Source organism: Pleurodeles waltl, chromosome 4_2 (assembly GCF_031143425.1).
Source record: "Pleurodeles waltl isolate 20211129_DDA chromosome 4_2, aPleWal1.hap1.20221129, whole genome shotgun sequence".
NCBI classification, from domain to species: Eukaryota; Metazoa; Chordata; class Amphibia; order Caudata; family Salamandridae; genus Pleurodeles; species Pleurodeles waltl.
The window spans coordinates 474184365-474209104 of NC_090443.1; the positions used below are offsets into that span (position 1 = coordinate 474184365).

At 47.8% G+C, this 24740-nt stretch overlaps 1 protein-coding gene across 1 annotated transcript in view; it reads left to right on the plus strand.

Moving 5' to 3' along the window:
* KEAP1 (kelch like ECH associated protein 1) overlaps positions 1 to 24740 on the plus strand; it is a 210449-nt gene that overhangs the window by 64314 nt on the left and 121395 nt on the right. The window contains exon 2 of the mRNA XM_069231815.1: positions 13297 to 13450. The gene's annotated coding sequence lies outside the window, so the exon portion shown is untranslated. The remainder of the gene's footprint in view (positions 1 to 13296; positions 13451 to 24740) is intronic.

Genomic DNA, 24740 nt, shown 5'->3' on the forward strand with positions numbered 1-24740 from the left:
ACCATTCCCAGGAGACAATGGGCCAGATACTGGACAAGATGCCGGAGAACCAGCGGCTGCAGGAGGGGCAGTACCTGGGGATCAGGGAGGACTTGAAGGAAATCAACACCACCCTGGTCACCATTGCAGGGGTGCTGGCAGACATGGCCAACACTATGAGGGAGGCAGTGGCACACCACCAGGCCCCTACCACTAGCCACACTGATGAACAGCCCTTAACCTCTGCTGCTGCTAGTGGACAGGTGGCCCCGCCACAGGACCAACAGGCCACCAGCACCCCTCCCCCTGCAGAAGGAGAACCACCCCGCAAACGGTCCCTGCGATCCAGGCAGAAGCCAGAGACTATTGCCAAGACCCCCGCCAGGAAATAAGACTCTGCTGATTGTCACCCTTGTGTCCCACTCTGTCAACCTGTCCACCTTGAACTGCCATTGCTCCCCTTCCTATGTCCCCTTGGACACCGCACCTGTGATACAAATAGACTGGACTCTATCCTGGACTTACCTCCATCATCACCCCAGCCCATTGCACATCCCCCTCTACTTATTAGCACTGAAATAAACACCATTTAAAAAAATGCAAGTATGGAGTCTGTCAAATGATTTAACTATGCATTTGTTTAACGAGCTTTAAACACTGCAATACAACTGTACAGTAATGTATACATAGGAATGACCTGTGGTTGGCTGCAGTCAACACACCAGGAGCAATAGTGGGGCACAAATAACTGCAAATAGAGATGCCAAAGGGTACAGTAAGTGGCCATAGAAGTAGGACAATCAGCCTGCCAGTGACACTGTCAAACACAAAACTGTCAATGAAATGTGAATTTACAGTGTCTTACCTGTGTGTCATTGCAAGTATTGTTGTATTATTGCACTTCTGTTGTCCTCATCCTCATCCTCTGCCTCCTCATCTTCACTGTCCAGAGGGTCCACTGCTGCCATACGCCCATCTCCAGCCTCATCCTCCTGCAGAAAAAGCACCTGGCGACGTAAGGCAAGGTTGTGCAACATACAGCATGCCACGATGATCTGGCAGACCTTCTTGGGTGAGTAGTACAGGGATCCACCTGTTAGATGAAGGCAACGAAACCTGGCCTTCAGGAGGCCGAATGTCTTCTCTATGATTCTTCTTGTTCGCCCATGTGCCTCATTGTAACATTCCTCTGCCCTTGTCCTGGTATCCTCACAGGGGTCAGTAGCCATGAGAGGTTGGGGTAACCAGAGTCACCTGCAAATACTGAGGGACAACTGTTAGTCACACACTAACCCTTAGGGCCCACACCATACCCATACACTAACATTCACTGGATGGGAACCAGGGCTCACCTATTAGCCGCACCCGGTGCCTCTGGAGTTGAGCTATCACATATGGGATGCTGTTATTCCTCAGGATAAAGGCATCATGCACAGACCCAGGATACTTTGCATTGACATGGGAGATGTACTTGTCCGCCAGGTACACTATCTGCACATTCATGGAGTGAAAGCTTTTTTTCGATTTCTGAACACCTGTTCATTTCTCTGGGGGGGGGGGGACAAATGCAATATGTGTACCAGCAATAGCCCCAATAATGTTGGGGATATGTCCAATTGCATAGAAATCAGCTTTCACTGTGGCCAAATCCTCCACCTGGGGGAAAACGATGTAGCTGCGCATGTGTTTAATCAGGGTAGACAACACTCTGGTCAGCACTATTGAGAACGTTGGCTGAGACATTCCTGCTGCCAAGCCCACTGTCACTTGGAAAAAGCCAGTTGCCAGCAAATGGAGCACAGATAGGACTTGCACAAGAGGGGGGATCCTGGTGGGCTTACGGATAGCAGATATCAGATCAGGCTCCAATTGGGCACGCAGCTCTGTGATTGTGGCCCTGTCCAGTCTATAGGAGAGGATAATGTGCCTGTCCTCCATTGTTGCCAAGTCCACAAGGGGCCTGTACACGGGGGATGTGTCCATCTTCTATTCATCTGCAGCGGTTGCAATCTAGAGGGCAAAATGGTGAGCAGCTGGTCAGTATTCCATATTTCCAAACACTACACTGCATTGCATGTTGTGACTGTAACAGTATATTGTTGGAAAGGCCCAAATGGTGCCTATGTGTACTGTGACGCAGTTAGGTGCCATGGCCTGCCCCCCCTTGCAATGGCGTCCACCTGTCCTGTATGGGGGGACAGGTGGAAATGAGGTAATTCAGCTGACGTTGTGCGCCGTTGCGGGGGGCGGTCGAGAACTGCAGTGCAACTCCTCATTGGATACCATGGGGCCCTGTGGGTTACAATGGCCAATGGTGATGTACGCCTGCGGTCACGGTACGCACCGCCGCGGATGTGACCGCGATTTTCTATCTGTTCACTCACTTGCTACCTGACCTTCAACAGGAGAGGACCTACACTGCAAGTGCTGCTGTGACCTGTGTCTGGAACCGACCATGGCTTGTGTCACTGGGGAAAGGGCCCCTGCCTTCACTGCTGCGGAGCTGGAGAGACTGGTGGATGGGGTCCTACCCCAGTACCGAATGCTGTATGGAACTCCAGACCAACAGGTGAGTACACTGTGAGCACGATGCATGGGGCATGAATGCATGGAGTGCTGTGTGTGAGGGCCTCGTGTAAGGGGGGATTGGTGGAAGGGCCCTGGGCAGTGTGCTGCATGTATGGTGGGCCATGTCTGTGTGTAAGGGACGCGAGCGCTATGGTGGGCCATGAGTGTAACAGACAGGACGGTCTGACTGATACCTTTTCCTATGTGTATTTCTCTGCAGGTCAGCGCCCATAAAAAAAAGGGTATATGTTGTGCCATCGCCAAGGACGTGTGGATCCTGAGGGTCTACGGCAGGCGGAGCACCCACTGTCGGAAACGGTGGGAGGACTTGAGACGCTGGAACGGAAGACGGCAGAGGCCCAGCTGGGGATGGCCTCCCAATGAGGAAGGGGTGCCTGTCGAACCCTGACCCCCCTGATGGCCAGCATACTGGTGGTGGCCAATCCGGAGCTGGGTGGGTGCCTGGGGGCATCACAGCAGCCACAAGGGGGTGAGTACAGTGCCCCAATATACTACATGCATGTGGTGGTGTGGCATCCGGGTGGGGGATGTGGGCCTGTGGGTGCCCCTAGGCCAGACCGGGAATTGCAGGGTAGGACCCATGTTGGACAGTGTCTGATGTAAACCTCCTCCAACCAAGCTAGTAGGCATCCACTACTGGGCAGGGGTCTGTGGGTCTCAGGTATGCTGCAATTGGCATTAGGTATTCCTGTCCATGGGCTGGTGACTAGCATTGTGACTGTTAGTGCATTGCCTAGTGCGTAGGGCTGTTCCCTGTGTCTGTGTGTGTCGTGTACACCAACGGTGGTGTTGTTGCCGCCATTGACCAAATGTATCCTTTGTCTCTCTCCCCCTTTTTGTTTTGTCACCCTGTCCTTATGTGCATTAGCATCATCTGGCGGAGGAGTAGAGGCACCGGCGACTGAGAGAGCTGCATCCCACAGGGCCCAGGAGGCCGAATTCACCAATGGTGAGGGCACCAGTGAGACACAGGGAGAGGGGAGCACCACAGCTGAGACTGGAGGGGACAGTTCTGACAGTGATAACTCCTCCGATGGAAGCTCCCACCCCAACTACAGGTACAGCCGTCACCCCCCGTACCAGCACCGCTCTCCCAGCAGCTCCTCGGTGTGTTTCCAGTGCCCGCTCACCCAGGAGGGTGGGTATCTCCTTTGCCCCAGGCACCTCAGGCTCTGCCCCAGTTAGCCCTGCTGGCCTGAGTGAGGAGGCTATAGACTTCCTGCGATCCATCTCTGTTGGGCAGTCAACCATTGTGAATGCCATCCAGGGGCTGGCAGCCCATTTGCAACAAACAAACGCATGCCTGGTGGACATTCACTCTGGCATGGCGACCCAACAGAGATCAATCCAGGCTCTGGCCTCCTCCCTGATGGCAGCCATTGTCCCAGTTTCTAGCCACCCCCTCCAACTTCCTCTACCCAATCCCATTCCCCTTAACCCCAACCTATCCCAAGCACACAGGCAGACCAGCATGCACCCAGGACAACACACAGGAGTGGTTCAGGCAAACACAAGCACCACACATCATCCCACAGGCACTCACAAAACACCATCCAGATGCAGACATACCAACATCCACTGCCTCCACTATGTCCCCCTCCTCCTTGTCAGCCACCTCCCTCCCAGTATTGTCTACACTCACACCTGCATGCACTACATCCTCATCCACTACCTCCATCACAAGCACACCTATCAGTACACACCCCTCACTGGCAGGCACCACCCCCACATCCATGCACACGTCTCCTGTGTCCTCTCCCACTGTGTCTGTGCCCCCTCCTCCCAAAGTACACAAATACAAACATTCAGACAGCCTAGAGCCATCCACCTCACAACAGCATCCAGCCCATGCACCTGCACCCAAACACAGCAGACACCTCCTATAGCCACTTCCTCCGCTCCCAAACCTTCACCCTCTTACCGCCCCAATGTCCCTAAGAAGCTTTTCCTCTCCACCATTGACCTCTTCCCTACCACTGCCCCCCCCGTCCTTCACGTGGGGCCAGGGTGGTCAGAACCCAGGCGAACACTTCAGCCACCCAATCCACAGCCACAGTAGTGTCAACAGCTACTGCAGGTGGAAGATCATCCTGGGCACTAGGCAGCCACACTGAAAGGGTACCTGCACCAGGTGCTTCAAGGAAGGACAAGGAGGCAAAACCAGCTGTGACAGGGAAGGGCAAGGAGACACCACCAGCTGCGACAGGGAAGGGCAAGGAGGCACCACCAGCATCGTCTAGGAAGGGCAAGGAGGCATCACCAGCTGCTACAGGGAAGGGCAAGGAGGCATCACCAGCAGCGTCGAGGAAGGGCAAGGAGGCACCCCCAGCTGCTACAGGAAAGGGCAAGTGGCAATCCCCGGCTGCTGACAGGAAGGGCAATGGGCTGCACCAGCTGGCAGGAAGGACAGGAGGCCTGGTGCTGGGACTCATTCGGAGCCCCCGCCACCAACCATGGTGGTTCAGCCGTCCGAGGCTGCAAGGGAAGGGCTGGAACCTCCCCCCACCACTGCCAGCACTGCCACCAGCACTGTCACCAGCACCACTGCCAGCAGCAGCAGCCCCAGTGGGCAGCTGTCCGAGGCTGCAGGGGATGGGCTGGAGCCTCCCCCCACCACTGCCAGCACTACCACCAGCACCTCCCCTAGCACCGCCACCAGCACCACTGCCAGCAGCAGCAGCCCCAGTAGGCATCTGTCCGAGACTGCAGGGGATGGGCTGGAGCCTCCCCCCACCACTGCCAGCACAGACACCAGCACCACTACCAGCAGCAGCGGCCCCAGTGGGCATCTGTCCGAGACTGCAGGGGATGGGCTGGAGCCTCCCCCCACCACTGCCAGCACAGACACCAGTACCACTGCCAGCAGCCCCAGTGGGCAGCTGTCCGAGGCTGCAGAGGATGGGCTGGAACCTCCCCCCACCACTGCCAGCAACGCCACCAGCACCACTACCAGCAGCAGCAGCCCCAGTGGGCAGCCGTCTGAGGCTGCAGTGGATGGGCTGGAGCCTCCCCCCACCACTGCCAGCACCGCCACCAGCACCGCCACTGCCACCACTGAGCAGCCGTCACCGCCGACGGACAGTGTGTATTCCTGCCTCCATGGGCTGTTGTGCATCCTGGCCCCTTCAAATCCTGTGGGTCTGACACCCAGGTGAGAGACTGTTACCTTGCACTCCCCAAGATCTGCATCACAGGGCACAATTCCCCCTCCAGAACCAGTGGGGAAGCCATCCACTCACCCCATCCTTCCCAGGATGAAGCACACTGGGCACTTTTCCCCCTCCAGGACCAGTGGAAGTAGCCACCCACAAGAGGGACTGTGGCCCTCCACTCCCCAGGACCAAGCAGTGGGCAAACCACCCCATTGAGAGACTGTGGCCTTGCACTCCCTAGGACCAAGCAGTGGGCCAATCACCCACTAGAGAGACTGTGGTCTTGCACTCCCCAGGACAAGTCAGTGGGCAACCCACCCACTTGAGAGACTGTGGCCTTGCACTCCCCAGGACCAAGCAGTGGGCAAACCACCCCATTGAGAGACTGTGGCCTTGCACTCCCCAGGACAAAGCAGTGGGCCAAACACCCACTAGAGAGACTGTGGCCTTGCACTCCCCAGGACAAGTCAGTGGGCAACCCACCCATTTGAGAGACTGTTGCCTTGCACTCCCCATGACCAAGCAGTGGGCAAACCACCCACTAGAGAGACTGTGGCCTTGCACTCCCCAGGACCAAGCAGTGGGCAAACCACCCACTAGAGAGACTGTGGCCTCGCACTCTCCAGGACAAGTCAGTGGGCAAACCACCCACTTGAGAGTCTGTGGCCTTGCACTCCCCAGGACAAGTCAGTGGGCAAACTACCCACTTGAGAGACTGTGACCTTGCACTCCCCAGGACATCCCACAGGGCATTTAGCCCCCTCCAGGACCAGTGGTGTTGTACCATCTTCCGGGTGAGCTGCCCCCCCATTCCCTGTCCCCCTGAGGTGCCTGGCTATTTTCGACCTGATGCCCCTACAGTGTTCTCTCCGTGTTGTTGCAGGAGTGAGGTGAGGCCTTGGCCTATGTGTTGTGGCCCTATGGCCCACGGACACTGAGGACTGGGCAGTATCCCAACATTTGTAAATATGTATATACGTTTAAATTTTGACACACTTATTCCTAGTATTTAATCGTATTACACTCACTTTCTTCAAATCATTTTGTTCTTGCATTATTCCTGAGGGTTACGGGGTGAATATGTAATGTTTGTGCATCTGGTTGTGTATATTGTGTTGGGGGTGTGGGTGTGTGTGTTGCGTGTGTGTGTCACTCTCTTCCCCCCCCCCCCTCCCTTGTGTGCTAGGCGGCAGTACTCACCGTGGTCGTCTTCGCCGGCGTTGATGTTCATAATGCATCAGAAGGTAGACGAGCATCGGAAATATTTGCAGCTCAGGCTCCATGGCGTCGTGGTTGTTCCCTGAGTCTCCACAGGTGAGTCCTTTGACTTCTGTGCAGTGTTTCCACCAGGCTTTTGATGTCGTTGGTACTGCCCCGGAGAAGGTGGCGGATAGGCCGGTCATAATAGTGTGGGCGGTACATAGTCTTCCGCCTGGCTGTTGCTGGTTATCGCCGTGGTGCTTGTTGATTCCGCCGTGGCGGTCGTGGCGGTCGTGTGTTAAAGTGGCTGTCTGTCTGATCGGTTTCCGCCGTGGTCATAATTCCATTTTGGATACCGCCGGCCTGTTGGCGGTATTACCGCCGCTTTATCACCGACTGCCAGGGTTGTGATGAGGGCCATATTGTCTTAAACAACTACCAACACATAACTTCGGTTGATCAGGAAAGTAAGGGTAAAAAACTGACATTATGTTTGTCTTAGTCCTTCTGTGGATCTGAAAGAGAACGCCTGAGGAGGTATATTGTATGGAAGAAACATCTAAAGCCTTGATGTCTGAAATGCGTTTCAAAGAAACTCAGCGCAAAAGCATGGTTAATTTAGCAGACAGAATTTTGAGAGATAAGTGACAATTATCAGGTTGATTGAGAAAAAATTGCAAGACAACATTAACATCCCCCATTGAATTATATTTGGGTAATGGGGGTTTAGAAAAACGTACTCCCTTTAATTGACGACATATCAACGGATGTTCTCCTACTGGTTTCCCATTCACTCTGGTGTGTTCTGCTGAGCTTTCTGATCTGTAGGTGTTGACTGTCCTATAGGCTTTGCCTTGCGAGGCCAAAAATGCAAAAACATTTACTACCAATGTTACATCCGCTGAAATGGGATCTGCACCCCTGCCCATGCACCAACTATGCTCTACTCCCCAGGCTGATCTGTAAGCCTGTCGTAGTTTGGACTCTTGCTCTAGGCAAGACTGCTGGTTAAGGGATGACAGTACTTTTGTTTGTAGGCGAATATGCCCATCCTACAACAAGTCGCAACTGTTGTCCCAACCTTACCGGCTCACTAGCAGCACGTCACCAGAAACACAATAGTAAAAGGTGATTTGTGGCAGCCTTTACGCATGGACTCGAGAATAAGACATCTCAGGGAGCGTCGTGGTTAAACGGAGATTACCCCTTTCTCACAGATATATCATGTCTCATACAAACACAGGCAATGACAAAGATGCAGTAAAGTTTCAATAGTTTTTATTTAACATAACTGCAATTTGCGATAAGTTGCATGGGCTGCAATGATAAGGATAATGAATAATGCAAGAAACAGAATTGTGAAGACGAGAGTCATTATTACAAAGACCCCCCACCATCTTGCAATGCATAAAAAAGACATACAAGATGTAATATGCCCTAATACCCTAATGTGAGAGGCCTACCCTCCTACCTAGAGGAGAGCTGGGTTTGCTAAACCTAATCTGCCAATGCCATGTCCATGAGAGGAGCCTCCAACCCTCGTTACCTTGGAATGAGGTCTCTATCTCAGACTTCGCAGGGACACGAAGATTGGGTCAGCGTCAAGACGAGGTGCAGCATTGATATCAGCGATGGTGGCGATGCCCTCTGGTCGGAATCCCTCTGATTATCTGTCTAAAGTGCAATGTATTTATACAGATCTACCAGGACTCCTGACGTAATTGTGTTCCCAAACACTAGATAACAGACATGCTTAGGACGGCAATTAATATAAACAATCCCTCGAAAGTATAGAGAGGGAAAATCCCTAAGTGTGAACACCTACTGTTTGTTTGTCTTTGTTGCTTGATCTTGATGCCTTAGCATGGTGACACTGATAATGCAAAGCATAACAAGTGGCCTAACTATAAACAAGGCAGCCATCTTAGAAGAATTAAATAATAAAATGGGCTAAGACAGAGCAACCTAAGTAGGTTAAAAGTTACTAGGTGACGGGGGCACGAGTCAGCAAGCCAGAGGCTAAGCTAACTCCTGTTATCCCATTAAAACAAACTAGGATTCACTACAAGACTTGGATGTTCCAGGTGCCCAAGACTATTGGATGAACTGGGGCAGCCTCTGCTGAAATTCCTGGGATTCTCCAGGAAGACCCGAAACCATCCAGGCTAGAAGCCAAAATGATTGATTGATGACTAGCTTGTGAGGAAGTCCTCGGGGATCCAGGAGTAGCGAAGGAAACTGGGGCAAAAGAAAAGGGAGATCCATGGGCAACTCCAGATACGAGGAGAACCAAGGTTGACCCTGCCAAAAACTAGTGATCAAAAGAAGTTTTGTTTGTTGACGTCGAATTTGCGTCAGGACCAGAGATATCATGAGGAAGGGAGGAAACGCATAATTTATATGACCGTGCCAATCCTGTTGGAAGGCATCTGTTGGTAGAGCAAGTGAATCTGGTCTCCAAATATAGAAAGAGGGTAGATGTGCGTTCAGCCGTGAAGCGAAAAGATCAGTTGAGAAGGGACTGAATCTGGATGAAAGATTTCTGAATATTGAAGGATGAAGACACCAGTCGCTGGAATCTTGAAGGTGTCTGGAACACGAATCGGCGATTGTGTTCATGTTGCCTGGGAGAAATTCTGCTTGAAGAGAGATCTGTTTTTGAAGGCAAAACTCCCAAAGAGTCTTGGCTAATTCTGCGAGAGGTTTGGATCTTGTTCCACCTAGATGATTTATGTAGCAAACCGCTGTAAGATTGTCCATGCGAAGAAGGATGGAACAGCTTACTTTGTCTTTTGCAAAGATATGGATCGCAAAGGAACCTGCAAGAATCTCTAAACAGTTGATGTGCAACGACAACTCCTCTTATGACCATACCCTGCCAGTCAAGAACTGACCACACCTTATGCCCCAAGTAGTCCGACTTGCATCGGATTCTGAAACAAGATCTGGTGCTGTAAAGAAAATTGCTTTTCCGTTCCATGCCTCTAGATGATCTAGCCACCAATGGAGTTCGACCAGAGAGCCCTGATCTAGTCTGATGGAGTCTGAATAACCCAGACCCTTCCGAAGATGATAGATCTTCAGAAGTTGAAGAGCTCGAAAATGGAGAGGTCCCGGAAATATGGCATGAATAGAAGAGGCCAGGAGACCGATGATTTGAGCCAACCTCCTGAGAGATATAGTTGGATGAGAGAGAACAAGGGAAATCTCTTTCCTTATATGGGATATTTTTTCCCCTTGGGAGCTGAAGAGTTGATGTTTCTGAATTTACAAGGAAACCTAGAAAATTATTTGTTTTGATGGGGTCAAGGACGATTTGTCTTTGTTGATCACAAAACCCAAGTTTTGGAGGAGGGATAGAAATAAGAGACAGTTGATCAACGTCAACCTGTCTTGGTGCAGAAGAAAATCATCTAGATAAACCAGTAACCTGATCCCTTGCGTTCTCATGTGAGTGATGACAGGCTTGAGAACCTTGGTGAAACACCAAGGAGCTGAAAATAGACCAAAGGGAAGGCTTTTGAACTGAAAAAACATGTTTTTCCACTGGAATTGAAGGAATTTCCTAAAAGAATGATGTATTGGAATGGAAAGGTAAGCATCTTGAAGATCTAGGCGAACCATCCAGTCATTCTCCAACAGAGAGTCCCAGAGGTGAAGGATAGACTCCATCTTGAAATGTTGATGCACTACGTATTTGTTGAATAATTTGAGATTTACTACAGGACGATATTTTCCTTGTATCATTTGTAAGACCCATGGATCTGACGTTATCATTGCCCAGGCTGAAAGGAAAAATTTGTTCGACCGCCTATCGATAGAGGGTCAAAAGGAAAAAATCTTACCTGGGTTCTGATGTTCTCTTGGCTCTGTACCCGAGGTATCTGTGGAATCTGGACCTTTGCGGATAAAATTGGGGTCTGTAGTCTTGCTAAAATCATGGGGAGCCTCTGGTTTGGTTAACCATGCCTGTTGAGATGTAGCGGCTGGCAAAGTGGCTCCTGCCTTTGCTGGCCCTGCCAAAAACCCGACTATTGAAGATCTTCTGCAAAGAAGTTTGAGCTTTGTCGATTGAAGCGAAAGTGGCGACGTACCTGCTTAGTTCTTTAATAAATGAGTCACCAAAGAGTAAGCTGTTTGCCTCTTGGCCTGCTCCTTTAGACTCTAAGTTGTTTAATTCGAGGTCAATCTTTAAAAGCAAACTCTTGCATCGCTCCTGTGCTGTGGCTGAATTGGCGTTGCCTAAAATACAAATCGCCCTTTGGGCCCAATTGGAAAGGGCCACTTGATCAATGTTGGTGCTTTCGATCCTTGCCTCTTCGGCCAAATCTAATATTCTGGTGAGGGGACCAGACAGGTCTAATAATCTATTCTGGCAATTGGTCCAGGCTCTGTCGACACCTTTTTTAGGGTCCTTGCCAAATTTTGTAAAAAACATTAACACGTTAGGGTCTATGGAAGAAGTGGCCGTAATGTTATTTGGTAGATCAGGCCTGGGACAGTCCGAACACAATCTACTATGTGACAGTTTATCAAGGGGTTGTCTTAATTTGTTAGAGACATACTGAGACACATTCTCGATGGGAGACCATTCCGTTGAATTGGGGTGATGGATAGGAGTTGGGTCAAACATCGGTTGACCAGCAAAATCCAAAATAGTTTCAGAAAGATGTTTATTGACTTTTGAAGACTCCAATTCATCTAGAGAAGTTTTTTGCCTCTTTTCCAAAGGCCCTGACCGGATCATTATGTCTGGATCCTCCTTATCCTTATCTGAGTCACCCGAATCATCTTCCGTATCTCTTAGGTGGGTAACATTTATAGGAAATTTGTACTTACTGGAAGTGCCGGGCTCAGCAAATTTATGTGAAGAAGGAGAATCTTTGGCAGGGGATGAAAATTCAGGCCCACGCTTTTTTGCCCTTAATAGAAGAAGGCTCTTTGCCCAATAATTTATTCATGGAGACTGCTAAGGTCTTAGAGAGGTCAGGCATAGAGTTAACAACTGCCTTCTGTACAGGATCTTTGATAAAGGCATTTATATAATTTTTGAAAATCTGAGCCTCCTCTTCATCAGAAAGAATCTCCATAATTTCAATGATAAAAGAGGATGAAGGCACCTAAAGACAGTAGTTCTATAGGAAAAAGAACAAACGAAAGAAAAAACCAGGAGCTGAGGGGTTAATTTTGGAAAACAGAAAGAAGGGCAGAGCCAAGGCATGGCACACGGACGAGACCGGAATAAGAGGCGAGAGGCAGCCGTAATGAGAAAAACTATTTAGACAATAAGACGCAGCGGGCCTCCTCCTGAAGGACCGAATGCAGCGTGACGCAAGAAGTGAGCATTGTCGAGGGGCCAGAAGAGGAGAAAAAACAAATGTTAACGAACGTTCTAAGGGGAGAGCCCGAGGGAGGTCACGAGCGACGTACAGATTTATGCTGAAAAAAAGCATCCAAACAATACACCTAAATGGTAATAACCATATGTATAAATAATATTAATATATACAGTAAAGTGATAAGGGGAAGTACTTATCTTGACTGCGAGCAGCAAGAAAAGAGGGCTTGTTGCTCTCAGTCAAGACATTTATTGTGTGGTTCTTTTGTGATTGGTGGTTCCCTTTGTGATGTCAGATTGTAGTTTTTCCAGCTTGAATGCTGGAAGTTGTAATTTTTATCTTGACTGCAATTTGATTAAAGCGGGAAAAGATAGCATAATAGGAGCCTCCGGGTCTTGTAATAAAATCATTTTAGCTTCCAATATCAACAGTGTCATCTCTATATTTTCACCACCAAGGTGTCTGGTCACTGATTTTAAAATGCTCATTTTGAGTTCAGCCTGTGACTGGTTAGCTTGTAGTGAAATGTTCAATAAGAGGTGATGTTACTTTGTATTAGATCCACAATTCTATTTTTCTATTTTCAATTCTATGATTCTATTTTTCACCATTTAATTTGTCTTTCCTACATATCCTTTCCCACACGGACACAATAAAATGTAAAAGAATTTCTGGAGCTATAATTGGTGAATTCAATGTGGACAATTCTCACTCCATGTGAAAGTATTTCAGTGATATCAATGGGTTGAACACGTAGTGCAATCCCTGCATTTTGTGATGACCATAATTGGGGGAAAATTTAACAATGTACCTATTGTACTCTACAGGGCTTTGTTCTCAATGGTGGATTTAACCAATTGTTCTCTCAAGTTAAAGTTTCTTCATAGTGCACAAATGGGCTTCTTTAGATAGGGACCACCCCAGCCAGGATGCATGCATTGCATCGAATGATTTTCTTGAATTAATTGTTTTCTTTATTGAATTTAGCCATGCAAACTAATCGCTGTGCTTTCTCTTTCTGTTTGGGTGTTTATAAGGTTTATCTTGAAGTGAACCAGGCTCTCTCCAAGCACCTTCTCTGGAGTCTCTTGGGCTAATGATGTGATTGCAGATCATGTTCCAAAATAGTTGGATGCGCGAAGAAGTTCTCCTTGCTGCAGTTTCTTTTTAGTCTCAAGAACTGGCTATGAGGTAAATCATCCTTTAAATGTCTTGAGTTGGAAACTCAAAAAGTGTAAAAACTGGTTTTACTTGTGTCTGGCTTAAATTGTATTGTGTAGGTGTGTCTGTCCTCCTGTTTTAGCAGGAATGTGGAATTCCTACAGCCAGATGACCAGGACATATTGTTTTGGGTCAAGGGCAACAAGTTTTCATGTTTATTTTGTCCTTGGGACAAGAAAGCCCAACCCCCTGCAGCACAAACCCTTTGGCTGCTAGTTTGCAGAGAAGGGAACTGTCTGCAGTTGAGGTAATATGTGTGTCCATATGTTACTGCTGGTCAAACTTGTATTTAGGGTTCATTAGTGAAAAGCCTTCATTATTTGGGTGAGATCTGTGAATAAACTTTTAAGGTCACACTGCACTACTGACAGTGGTTCCTGTAAAAAAAAAAAAGTGTTCAAGTATGTTTGAAAAGTTTAACAATATGAGACTAAGTATAATGCTCCCAGAATGCTCTCTGATTAGATGCAAATGTTTGCAGAAACGTGTAAGCAAGAGTGATGATTCTTTGCTTTCAAAATGAAACATTCAGAAAAAAATTCAAGTAGGAAAAAATACATTTAGCTACTGTGAAATTTTAGGTGTTATTTCTTTGAAGCATAATTTACTAAAATGTGCTGATGCATGCTAGTATTTCCAAAAAATAATCCTAATGGAAAAATCAGTATAGCCATTTTTAACAAGATTATGGGAAGCATGAATTAAACAAGCACTGGCAAAGCCAACTGATCTGACATTTTTTGTGAGTCTTTTGGTTTTGTCAATGCGTGTCTTGTTTTGACATGGCTTTAGTTAACACTTTGTTACAAGGGTGAGTGCCTGGCAGCTTCTACAACAATAAACACTAGCTAAAAGAAAAAAATGTTTTTGGTCTCAAAAAGCAGACATTGCCACCAGTAAAAAAAAGGCCCCATAGCCGTCTTCCAGGTGGCCCCGTCAGCACAGCACCTGCCCTGGGTCTGGAGGGGACAATCTCCAAGTTCTTTGCAGGGGGCCCCCTCCAGTGTTGTTATGCCATTGACTGCCACAGTAGTTCCTGGCACTGAACAAAACTACTTTGTGTGCCAATATGCTCATTGTGAAAGAGCAGAATGCAGTTACTCACAGTAAAGCCAGCCGATAGATAAAGACAGAAATAGATGTTTAATAAAAACAAAATGTCTTTGTTAACTCACACCACACCTAATTAGGGACCCCAATTCTTAAAGAAAGTCACAAAAGTGCACCCATGGTATGTCTTTGAATTAGTGGCTTTCATGAATTTACAAGAACTTCTAGAAGTAGACCAAGAAATTGGTCTCCTAGAAAATACTTTTAAACTGTATTTTAGCACGACCAAATATGCATGTGTAGATTTACTCATGTGAGCGTTTACAAGTTCACTTGCCCGCCAATCACTTTTTTCCCAACTTTGGAAGAACTTCTTCTTCTGCCATTGTCAGGAGTAAATTTCCAGCCTTTCTCATTAAGGGAAAAGATTAGAGTAGAGCTGGTGAAAATCCTTAAAACATGCAAGTTAGTAAGTTTGCAGACTCTAAGGAATTCCAGCCCTGGAACTATTACTTACTGCTTCCTCCAGCCCCAGTATGTAGATGTGCGGAAAGGTGGCAAAATAAGGAAATTGCTAAAGTAGGGATTGAAATTGCAAGTATTCAAGCCCTACTATATAAGTATCCCTGGCATAATAAGAGAGGCTAGTATGAGCTCTTAAATAATGAGACTGCTGTCGTAATTTGTCGCCGCACTACATGGCACTAAAGGGACACGTAGATTATTTTTACAGGACAAGTAGATTTAAGAACCAACCTGTCCCATGGACAAGTAGATATTTTATTAAGTTCCACACCCCTGTTTATATTCAGATTCTGGAAATTAATGTTCTCCTTGTTCATCTAAGTGAGAGATTGGTGTCTTGTGTATAGTCATTGAGCCAAATATTGAACTTTATCAGTATCAGTGGGTATCCCTGTAATGGCATCTAGTGTGTTGTGCCGAAGCCAAGTAAAAGAGCATGACCATTGCCCTTGGCCACCCTGACTGATGGGATGGGCCACAGGAGCGGACCAAAGTGTGGGAGAGGATCCCACTGAGCCCTGCCATGGACTGGCACACTTCTCATATAATGGCAAACACTTGAGCATAGCCAGTAGTTGGCCTGCGCCTGAGGATTGTTGAATAGTGATGACTTCTCCTTGAGGGCGGGTTATTCAGTGTTTGGAAGAGGGTTTTTCCACTGAGTCTGTTCGTGCCTTGGGAGTTAGCTGCAACCATACCCCCAAACTGGCTGCAGAATTTGAAGCATCTATGGTGTCATCGAAAGAAAGGCAGAATCTGCCACCTACCTGCAGTACACCACAGAGAGGATTCTCTTGCCAGGGCCCCCAAACGACCAGAGCAGATAAACCTGAACTGATTTATATCTAAGCTGACAAGTACCTAATGCTGTTACTGGGGCATAACCAATAAGTGAACTGCAATGCAGTACCACTAGAGGCTGACCAGACACAGCAATCTGCTTGCACTTTCATTGTAAACACACACCTATTTTGCCTTGCTAGTTAGACTAATACCTTTTACCCATAGATCCTTATTAGAACCCTTTGCCATACAACCATATTAGAACTCTGTGTTTATACCCTCTTTGTATAGTACTTCGTAGTGGACAGTAAAGTATTTATCTTTTTCATTAAGATAGCACTGGATTGGACTTCCACTTTTCTTATATTTTTTTATCAACTGTGTTTATTGACAGTAAATTAAATGGTAGAGACATAACTTGACACTACATTAATGACACTATAAACAAGATCCCTACATTGTATCCCGACACCCCCATTCACAATTCCAGTTTACCCACTTATCAATTGACAATCATGTTGACCCCAGGTGAACAAGAGTGTGCCATTGAGGGTCTCAGAAAGGTGAAGGCATTACAAATGCCTCCCCTGCATGTGTTTCAAGGTCCCCAAATCTTTGTCTGTTTTCGGGGGCACCTTTGACCCTCATACACCACCCTTTCAATAAACATGATCCATCTATATCCTTTTTCCAGTCTCCTAACTGGTGGCAGATGCTCTGCCCACCACATTCTTGGGATGTTACATTTGGCCACCATAGGACCCAGCGTCCAACATATCTGCATCATACCACTCACCTCAACCTTTCCCCAGATATTCACAAGACACCACTTTGCCGATGCCATGTGTTACTTTACCCATAGACTCCACCACCTCTGTCCAGAAGGCCTGGATTATGGGGCAAGCCCACAATGTGTGGTGGAACGTGCCTGGGTGTCCATATCTGCGCCAGCAATCGTCTGCCGTCACTCAACCTATTTTAAGCAATAAGGATTGGGCATAATATATTATGTGCAGTATTTTAACTGTACTAGTATAAGCTCCGCCCATATAGCCACCTCCCATGGGGATGCCAAGGCCTCCACCCACTTGTCATCTTCCATTTCTCCTAGGTCATATACCCGTTTCTCCCTAACGTGTTTTAAGGTATCAGTGGTGTTGTTGAGTAGCATCCTGTGTGTTAGGGAGGTCGTCTTCCAAGACATATACTCGACTAGTAAACAGCGTTCCAGGGGTGAGACTCTGGAAGGGTGGCTCCCTGTGGGCAATATTGCCCTGAGCGTGTGACATACTTGGAGATTGGGAAAAACCTCGGAAGGTGCTAGTTGTGAATCTCAATTAAGGTCTGACCATGGGACAACATCCCCTTTCGCCTAAAGGTCCCCCACTTTAGATAGGCCAATAAGATACCATTTATTGAATCCCAGCTGTGTGCCCAGTATTGAAGCGCCCTATAAGCGGGTTGCTTCCCTTACTTTGCCCTTCCATCCCAATGTATTCAGGACAGTGTGACAAATTGTGACTACTGTGGCCGTAGGGCCAGATATACAGAAGCATTTTTGGAACTATATAGGGCCCTAATGTATGTATGCATGTATGCCGTTTTTGTAAAGCGCATTCCAACTCACGAAGAGCATCGAAGCGCTAATGTAGAGGGAGAGGATCAAAGGAAAAAAAAAATACCCAAAAAACGCAGAACCCATCCCAAATATAGATAAAAACACTAAAAGAATAATTTAAAAATCCCGACCAGGATCCTAAGTAGCTACTATCAGGGGAAGAGCCTTGTTTTAACCAATTTCCTGAATCTTAAATAGCAAGGTTCTTGCCGAATATTCAGGGGGAGCGAGTTCCAACTTTTGGCAGCAGCCACGGTGAAAGCTTTGTCCCCCCATTTGACTTTATAAGTACGGGGAACCTGAATTCGATAGGCATTCAAAGACCTCAGATTTCTCTTGGGAACATGCCAGCAAAGCTTGGTGGTAAGGTAGCGAGGACCAATCCCTTGAGCAGCCTTATACGTCAGGCAGAGTGATTTAAAAATAATACGTTGAGCCTGCGGAAGCCAGTGCAATTGTTTGAGACTCTCTCTAACGGATACCCGCCGTGAGAGGTTAAAAAACGCTCTAGCAGCTGCATTCTGTACCAATTGCAGTTTATTGATTGAGTTCTTATCGAAATCCAGAAATAAGGCATTGCAATAGTCTACCTTAGACATCACCAACGCTAGAATGGCCGAAACTCTCCATTCATGCTGAAGATATGGAAAAAAATTCCTGAGCATTTTAATAAACCAGAGGCAAGTCTTTAAGATATGATTTACCTGGTTTTTAAAAGATAGGTAGTCATCGAATAGAATGCCGAAATTTCTACTGACCGTAGAAGGGACAGGGAGCGTGCCACATTCTGAGGGCCACCAGCGTGAGCTCCATAAGGAATCTGTCCATGTGAAATGCTGGTTCTTGTGGAAGAAGGTGAGCCCAACAGTTTAAGGTGGTGAGCTGAACTGCACAATAATATTTTTTTAGATCTGGAAGGGATATTCCCCCATCATACCATCCCCTGGTAAGTTTGTGTAACGCTATTCTGAATGGGCCGCCTTTTCAGAGCAATGTTCCAAGTTCTCTGTTGATTGCCTTAAAATAGGAGTTGTGTTTTGGATAAGGGTTGTTCTGAAGAACAACTAAAAATCATGGAAGGGACATCATTTTAAAAAGGGACAATTTGCCCAAACATTACATGGGCAGAAACCTCAGAGGGTTTTGGTGTGAAACACATCAGGGTCTTTGGTGATATATAGTCCCAGGTAGCGAAACCAGTCTATAGCTGCTGATGCCTCACAATTTTGTGGCAAGAGGGGCACCCGACCCCTGAGAAGATACAGCAGAGATTTTCTCTAAGTGATAGTGTGGCCTGAATAACGGCCAAAGGTCATAATAATTAGAGTGAGTGAATTGACAGGGTCTGTATTGAAGAGAAGGATGTTGTCTGCGTATAACGATATTCTATATTACCAGTCGTCTTGCCAGTTAAGACCTTTGACCAACGGATCTTGCCTGACCCAAGCCGCCAGAGGCTCCGGCATAAGGGCAAAGATCAATGGTGACAGGGGGCAACCCTGTCAGGTGCCACATTGGAGGCTAAACACCTGAGATAACACCTCATTTACTCTGATTTAGGCTAGTGGTTGTGTATAGAGCAGTCTGACCAAGCTGGTAAATCAGGGACTGAAACCCAGTCGGGCCAGGACCTCAATCATGTTGGGCCAGTCTATGGTACCAAATGCCATTTTGATATTGAGGGGGAGCACCAAAGCATCCTCATGAAAGTTGTGAGATTGACAGAGTACCCCCTGAAGGCAGCGCAAGTTAAGAATGGTATTGTGGGCAGGCATGAAGCCCAGCTGGTCTGGGTGGAACAGGGTAGTGACTACCTTGAGTAAGTGAGAAGTTAACACATTGGCAAGGATCTTGGCTTCAACACTGAGAAGGAAACTGAGCTAGTACAAGGTACAGTCATCCGGGGGCTTCCCCTCCTTAGGTATAGCCAGGCGTTAGTCTGTAGGCAAAGAGCATAACTGTCTAGTGTCTTGGAACATACGCAGTAAATGGGGGGCAAGTTTTGCAGCCATTGGTTTATAAAGAACTACTGGTGCCCTATTCGGGCCAATGGCTTTGCCGGGAGTGTGGTTTCGTATTGTCTGTATGATTTTGGCCGTGGTTAACTCCTCCTTAAGGATAGCCCTGTACGTTGAGGCAATAGTCAGGAACTGTATGTCTGTCAGGAGCTCCCTGGCCTCTTCTCCCGTGGTAGTAACCGCCAGGGAGTATAACTGAGAGGAAACATCCTGAACAACTAGGTCTAAACCACTACTTGCCTGAACCACTACTGCTAAACAACTAAAAAGTCTCTACAACTAAGTACTGAACAACTACTGTCTAAACAACAACTGTGCCTGAATAACAATTGCCACTCACTGACTTGCATGTTCCCTCCTGTCCTGCCAAGAGTGTCCCTGCCTTATCACCGACTCGAAGAGACAGTGTTGCTTGGTGACTGGCCTTGGCAGTGTCTGTGGTTGTGTCTCTGTATTCTTTTTGCTTTAACTGCAGTGTGTGTTTGGTGGTAGTAGAATCTTGGGATATAAGATCTCTCTCAAGGTCTTGTAATTCGCTTTCGAGGGCCTCGAGTTTGGCGTGTTTGTCTTTTTTGTGCCCCACTATCAGGGAGAGGCTCTGTCTCTTGACAACTGTCTTGTATGCTTCCCAGAGGGTTCGTGGTGAGTCGACCAAGGATTCCTTTTTCAGCAAAGCAGTTGTCTTTCACTTTTATACAGCCTCCTCTAATTAGTGGGATTTTAAGGTACCATGGTTAGCTAGGATTTCTCGTCTATCAGAACTTGTACCAGGTCCTAAAATCACCCAGGTAGGTGAGTGATCGGTGGTATCCCTAGCTAAATGTTGGACCTCTGAATAGTGGTTGGAATAGTGTCTGAGTGTGAGGTGGTAATCAATTCAGGATAGGCTGCTGGCTGCCCTGGAGTGGAATGTAAAATGTTGTGAAGTTTGATTGTGGGTGCGCCAGAGATCTATCAGGCCAAAAGTAGGGGTGGTTGGCGAGCTCTGCTCCGCTGCTGGAGCCAATGGAGTTTTTGGCACTCTGCTTGGAGCGCAGAGTTTGCCCCAAAACTCTGCTAGCCCCGCCAGTCGAGCGGAGCTCACCACGTGCGCACTGCAGCCTAGTTATGGGCCACACAGCGCAATCGCAGACTGTCTGCGCATGTGCTGTGTAGCCCATAACTGGGCTGCAGTGTGCACTCACCCGGTGTCAATGGAGCTGCTTGTGGCAGCTCCAGAATGGATTCCGGGCGCAGGGTACAGGTCAGGCAGACAGCCAGGCTGCGGTGCTCTCAACGAGGAACCACTGGGAGAACCCAGGTAAGTACTCCTCTTTTCTTAAATGTGCACACTGGTGCACAAGAGGCCTGAAATGGCAGCTTTTGCTGCTTACGGCCCTGGCCTGAATTCCAGCCAGGGCTTTAGGCAGTAAATGCTGCCGTTTCAGGCCTCTTGTGCACCAGCCTGCCCAGGCCTCTTGTGCACCGGCCTGCCCCATGTGCAGTGCACACTGGGCAGGGCAATGCACAAGAAGCCTGAAATGGCAGCTTTCCCTGCCTATGGCCCTGGTCTGTATTCAGGCCAGGGTCGTAGGCAGCGAAAGACCGCGCACACAAGACAGGCCGATGCACAAGAGGCCTGAAACTGCAGCTTTGGGAGAGGGTGCCACTCTGCGGCACATGGAACTCCGCCTCTGCAGAATTCCAGAGGTTTTTTTGTCAACTCAGTGGAATTCCGCAGAGTGGAACTATGTGAACTCTGCCCAGGCCCAGCCAAAAGCTGTAAGGAAGTCCAGGAGTGGACGGCATGAGGTTGACATTTGCCTCGAAGGTAAGCAGTCTCGCTCTTTGCAGAGAACCAGGTTAAGGCCACCCCCAGTAGTAATATACCATCCAGCATTTGGAGAAAAAAAGCTCCCAGATCAGGCGGCAATAGGTCATGTAGGCAGGGGGGAATATAAAAAGAGCATACGTTGATCCTTGTCCCCTCACAGGTACCCGAGAAAGCCACATAGCGCCCCTGGGTGTCTGACCATGTGTGACGGATGGTCAGTGGGAGTTTGCAGACCAGAATCCCCACCCCTCTCGAACAAGTGGTATATCCTGCGTGCACTTCAATTTTGTAGCTCCATCTATCCAGTGCATGACAGGTGTTGCCCAACATATGGGTTTCCTGAAGAAGGACAATGTCAGCCGCATGCCGCTTAATGTATTGCAGCACGATTTTAAGTTTACTTTTGTCCCCCAGGCTGTTTACGCTGCAGGAGAGGAATCTTGTTATCTTGGACTTAGGTATTGGATCTGCCATGCGTATATGGCAGTGTGAAGCTGGGCCCACTAGCGTCTTGCATTTGAATTTTAATAATTAAGAGGTCACTTTGGACCACACGCGCATCCCATCTGTCAAAGCAGATGCCCCACCTGAGTCTCTGACCATCAAAATGAAAACCAAAACACAAACAGAAAACGCCAGCACCAACATGCCGTACTTGTGACCTTTGTCTCGGAGTGCACATTTCAGTTCCAGGAAGCTGCAGCACTGCTACTGGTCACGAAGAGTAAATGGCTGCAAAGAAACTGATGGAGGTGTTCTAAAATCTGACCAGGGGCACTGCATGCGGCCTGCAGGATGACATCTCAAACTCTGAAGTTAAAGATGCGTACAATTATAGTTCGGGTGGTGCACCTGATTTAGGCATGGTTCCCTTAACTCTGTAAACACATTTCACAGAAAAGTACTTGAAGAGACCACATGGTTGCAGCCTTTTCAGGATGATATCTTCCACGAAGAGGTCTACTGCCAGGCCCTCAACCCTCTCCAGCACCCCCACTATGCAGATATTGCTTCTGTGTGAGCACCTCTCAAAGTATTTGAGTTTTGCTCCCAAGGTCTCGGTTGTGGCACAGAGCACCTTCACTTGAATGGCCTTTCCCGACTCAATGGTAGATAGGGAGTCCTCTGCTGCTTTCAATCGGGTGCCCATGTTGCAGAGGTCCGCTCTCACCAGCGAGACCTCCGTGGAGAGGGTGTTGATTTTAGTCTCCAAGTAGCTCTCAACACCCTGATTGCGGCCATAATGTCTTTTAGTGTGAGGGTCTCATTCTCTGATGGGTCTTGTCATCCTGAGCTGGGGCCCCTCTGCTTGAGTCTCGTTGGCACCCTAACTGGGGAGCACAAACCTGTCCAGTTTAGTTTGATGGGCCGCTTGGGGGCCCCTGTCATGGTTGTCTCAAAGGAAAGAACCCTAGTCAATGAGGAGATGTGGTTGGGGAAAACTCTGCAGAGGTAGTCTCTGCCACCTGCCAGAAAACCTTAGTAATTTGATGCCCCTGAGGCCTGTTTGGTTTTCCACTGCAGGTCTTCCTCCAAGTTGATGAGCAGGGACCCGGAGCCATCCTCTGCCCAGAGTCCTAGTGCCAGTATAGTGCGTTCAATTCATGGCCTGCTGCTGTGAGCCTTCCTCCTGATCAGTGACAGGGGCTCTAGCTATTCATATCACCCCCGGATTTAGGCCCATGTGCATCACCAGTGCATGTCACAGTACGGGTGTGTCAGCCGGGGGAGGGGGTGAAGCACTTGTTTTAAACTTTAGAATGCAAGGGCCCTAGTCTTAGTGTCAATCATTTCTCATGGGGGCCGGTCCCAGAGGTATTTTTCGTGCGGCGCCAGGGGGAGGCCAATTCATTTATAATATGCAGTCTATAGTGAGAGGCCAAGTCAGGTGCATGTTCCAGAAGAGGGGCCCCCAAATATCAGGGTCCACACAGAGCAGGTTATACACAGGGTAGTGCCCCAAGGTATCACTATGTCACAGGCCTCAGGATCACTAGTTGTGGATGCCCAACACCAGTCCCTCCTCACTTACCGGGTGCCCCGTGTAGTGGTGGGGTCAGCCCAATACCTCCTTCGCATCGCAGAAATGTCCTATGGTCTTTTGGTGCATACTCAATATCTTGGGCTCATATGGTCTGGCCAGGTTATTGATGGAGGCTAACGCCTGTTACTGTCGGCTGCTCCATGTTCTGGTGTTCGTGCAGGTATTCTCCCCAGATCGGGCCTGGGGGACAGATGATGCAGAGCTCACGAGCGCTGGGTTGTGGGGGAGTAATCAAGGGTGCAGCTGTCCACCAGGGCACAAATAGAACTGTTTATTGTTACGTACAGTGGCTGAGATACCGAGGTGTCATTCATGTGAAAATTTGAAAAGAAGCTTTCTAAGTTCTATAGGTGGTACCAAAAGATCAAGTCTGGTCAAAAATCCTTGAATTATGGACAATTCATCTGCCACCTGGGTGTATTGCTTCAATTGTGAATCCAAATTCCTATCATCTGACCAACCTTCCCTCACAAATTTCAAAACTTTTTTCAATAGAACATCTCTCTCCAAAGCCTCCAACCATTCCTTTCTAGTTCTGCCCATCTGATGTTCCTCACAACCATCACCAACAAGTGCCACAATGCACTCTATGTCATCAGGCAGACTACTGCAACTGTCTAGTTCTTTTGAAGGCCTTCTCGAATAAACAATCAGCTCTTAAATTGTTCCCTCCTGGCAGATGTTTCACACAAAAATTATATTCATGTAAAGTTGACAAAATTCTCACCAATCTGGCAGAAGCTTTACCTGTACCATTTCCACTAAGCATGTAAACCAGAGGCTTGTGATCTGTAAAGATGTCAAAATGTGTACCCCATAAAAAAGTTTAAATTTCTCCACAGCCCAAATACAGGCCAATGCTTCCCTCTCTATCGTACTCTAATTTATTTCAGTGGAACTAAGTGCTCGCGAAGCAAAAGTGTGCTATTTATGATCAACCATTTGAGAAAGTACAGCGCGTAGACCCAACAAACTAGCATCCACACACAAAATACATGGCTCTCCATAAGTAAAAGGCGACAAAATTGGTTTAGAAGAAATCAACAATTTTATTCTCTCAAATGCTCTTTGCGCCTCTTCAGACCATAAAATGTTTTTTCCTTTCTTCAAAATCATTCTTAATGGCTGCACAATAATCGCATACCCATCAATAAAACGCGAGCAATACTCACAAAGCCCTAAAAATGAGCGTAGAGTGTCTTTGTTATTTGGTGGGGTGGCATCTTGTATAGGTTGCATTAATGACAACTTGGGATTGATGCCTTCCTCCGATACACTATATCCCAAATAGTCCAAACAATTCACCTGAAATTTACATTTATCCTTTCGTAAAAGTAATTCCCACACTCTCAAATTTCATCAAAACGTGTTCTAAAATCTAACTGTGTTTACTGACCGATTCAGCATGA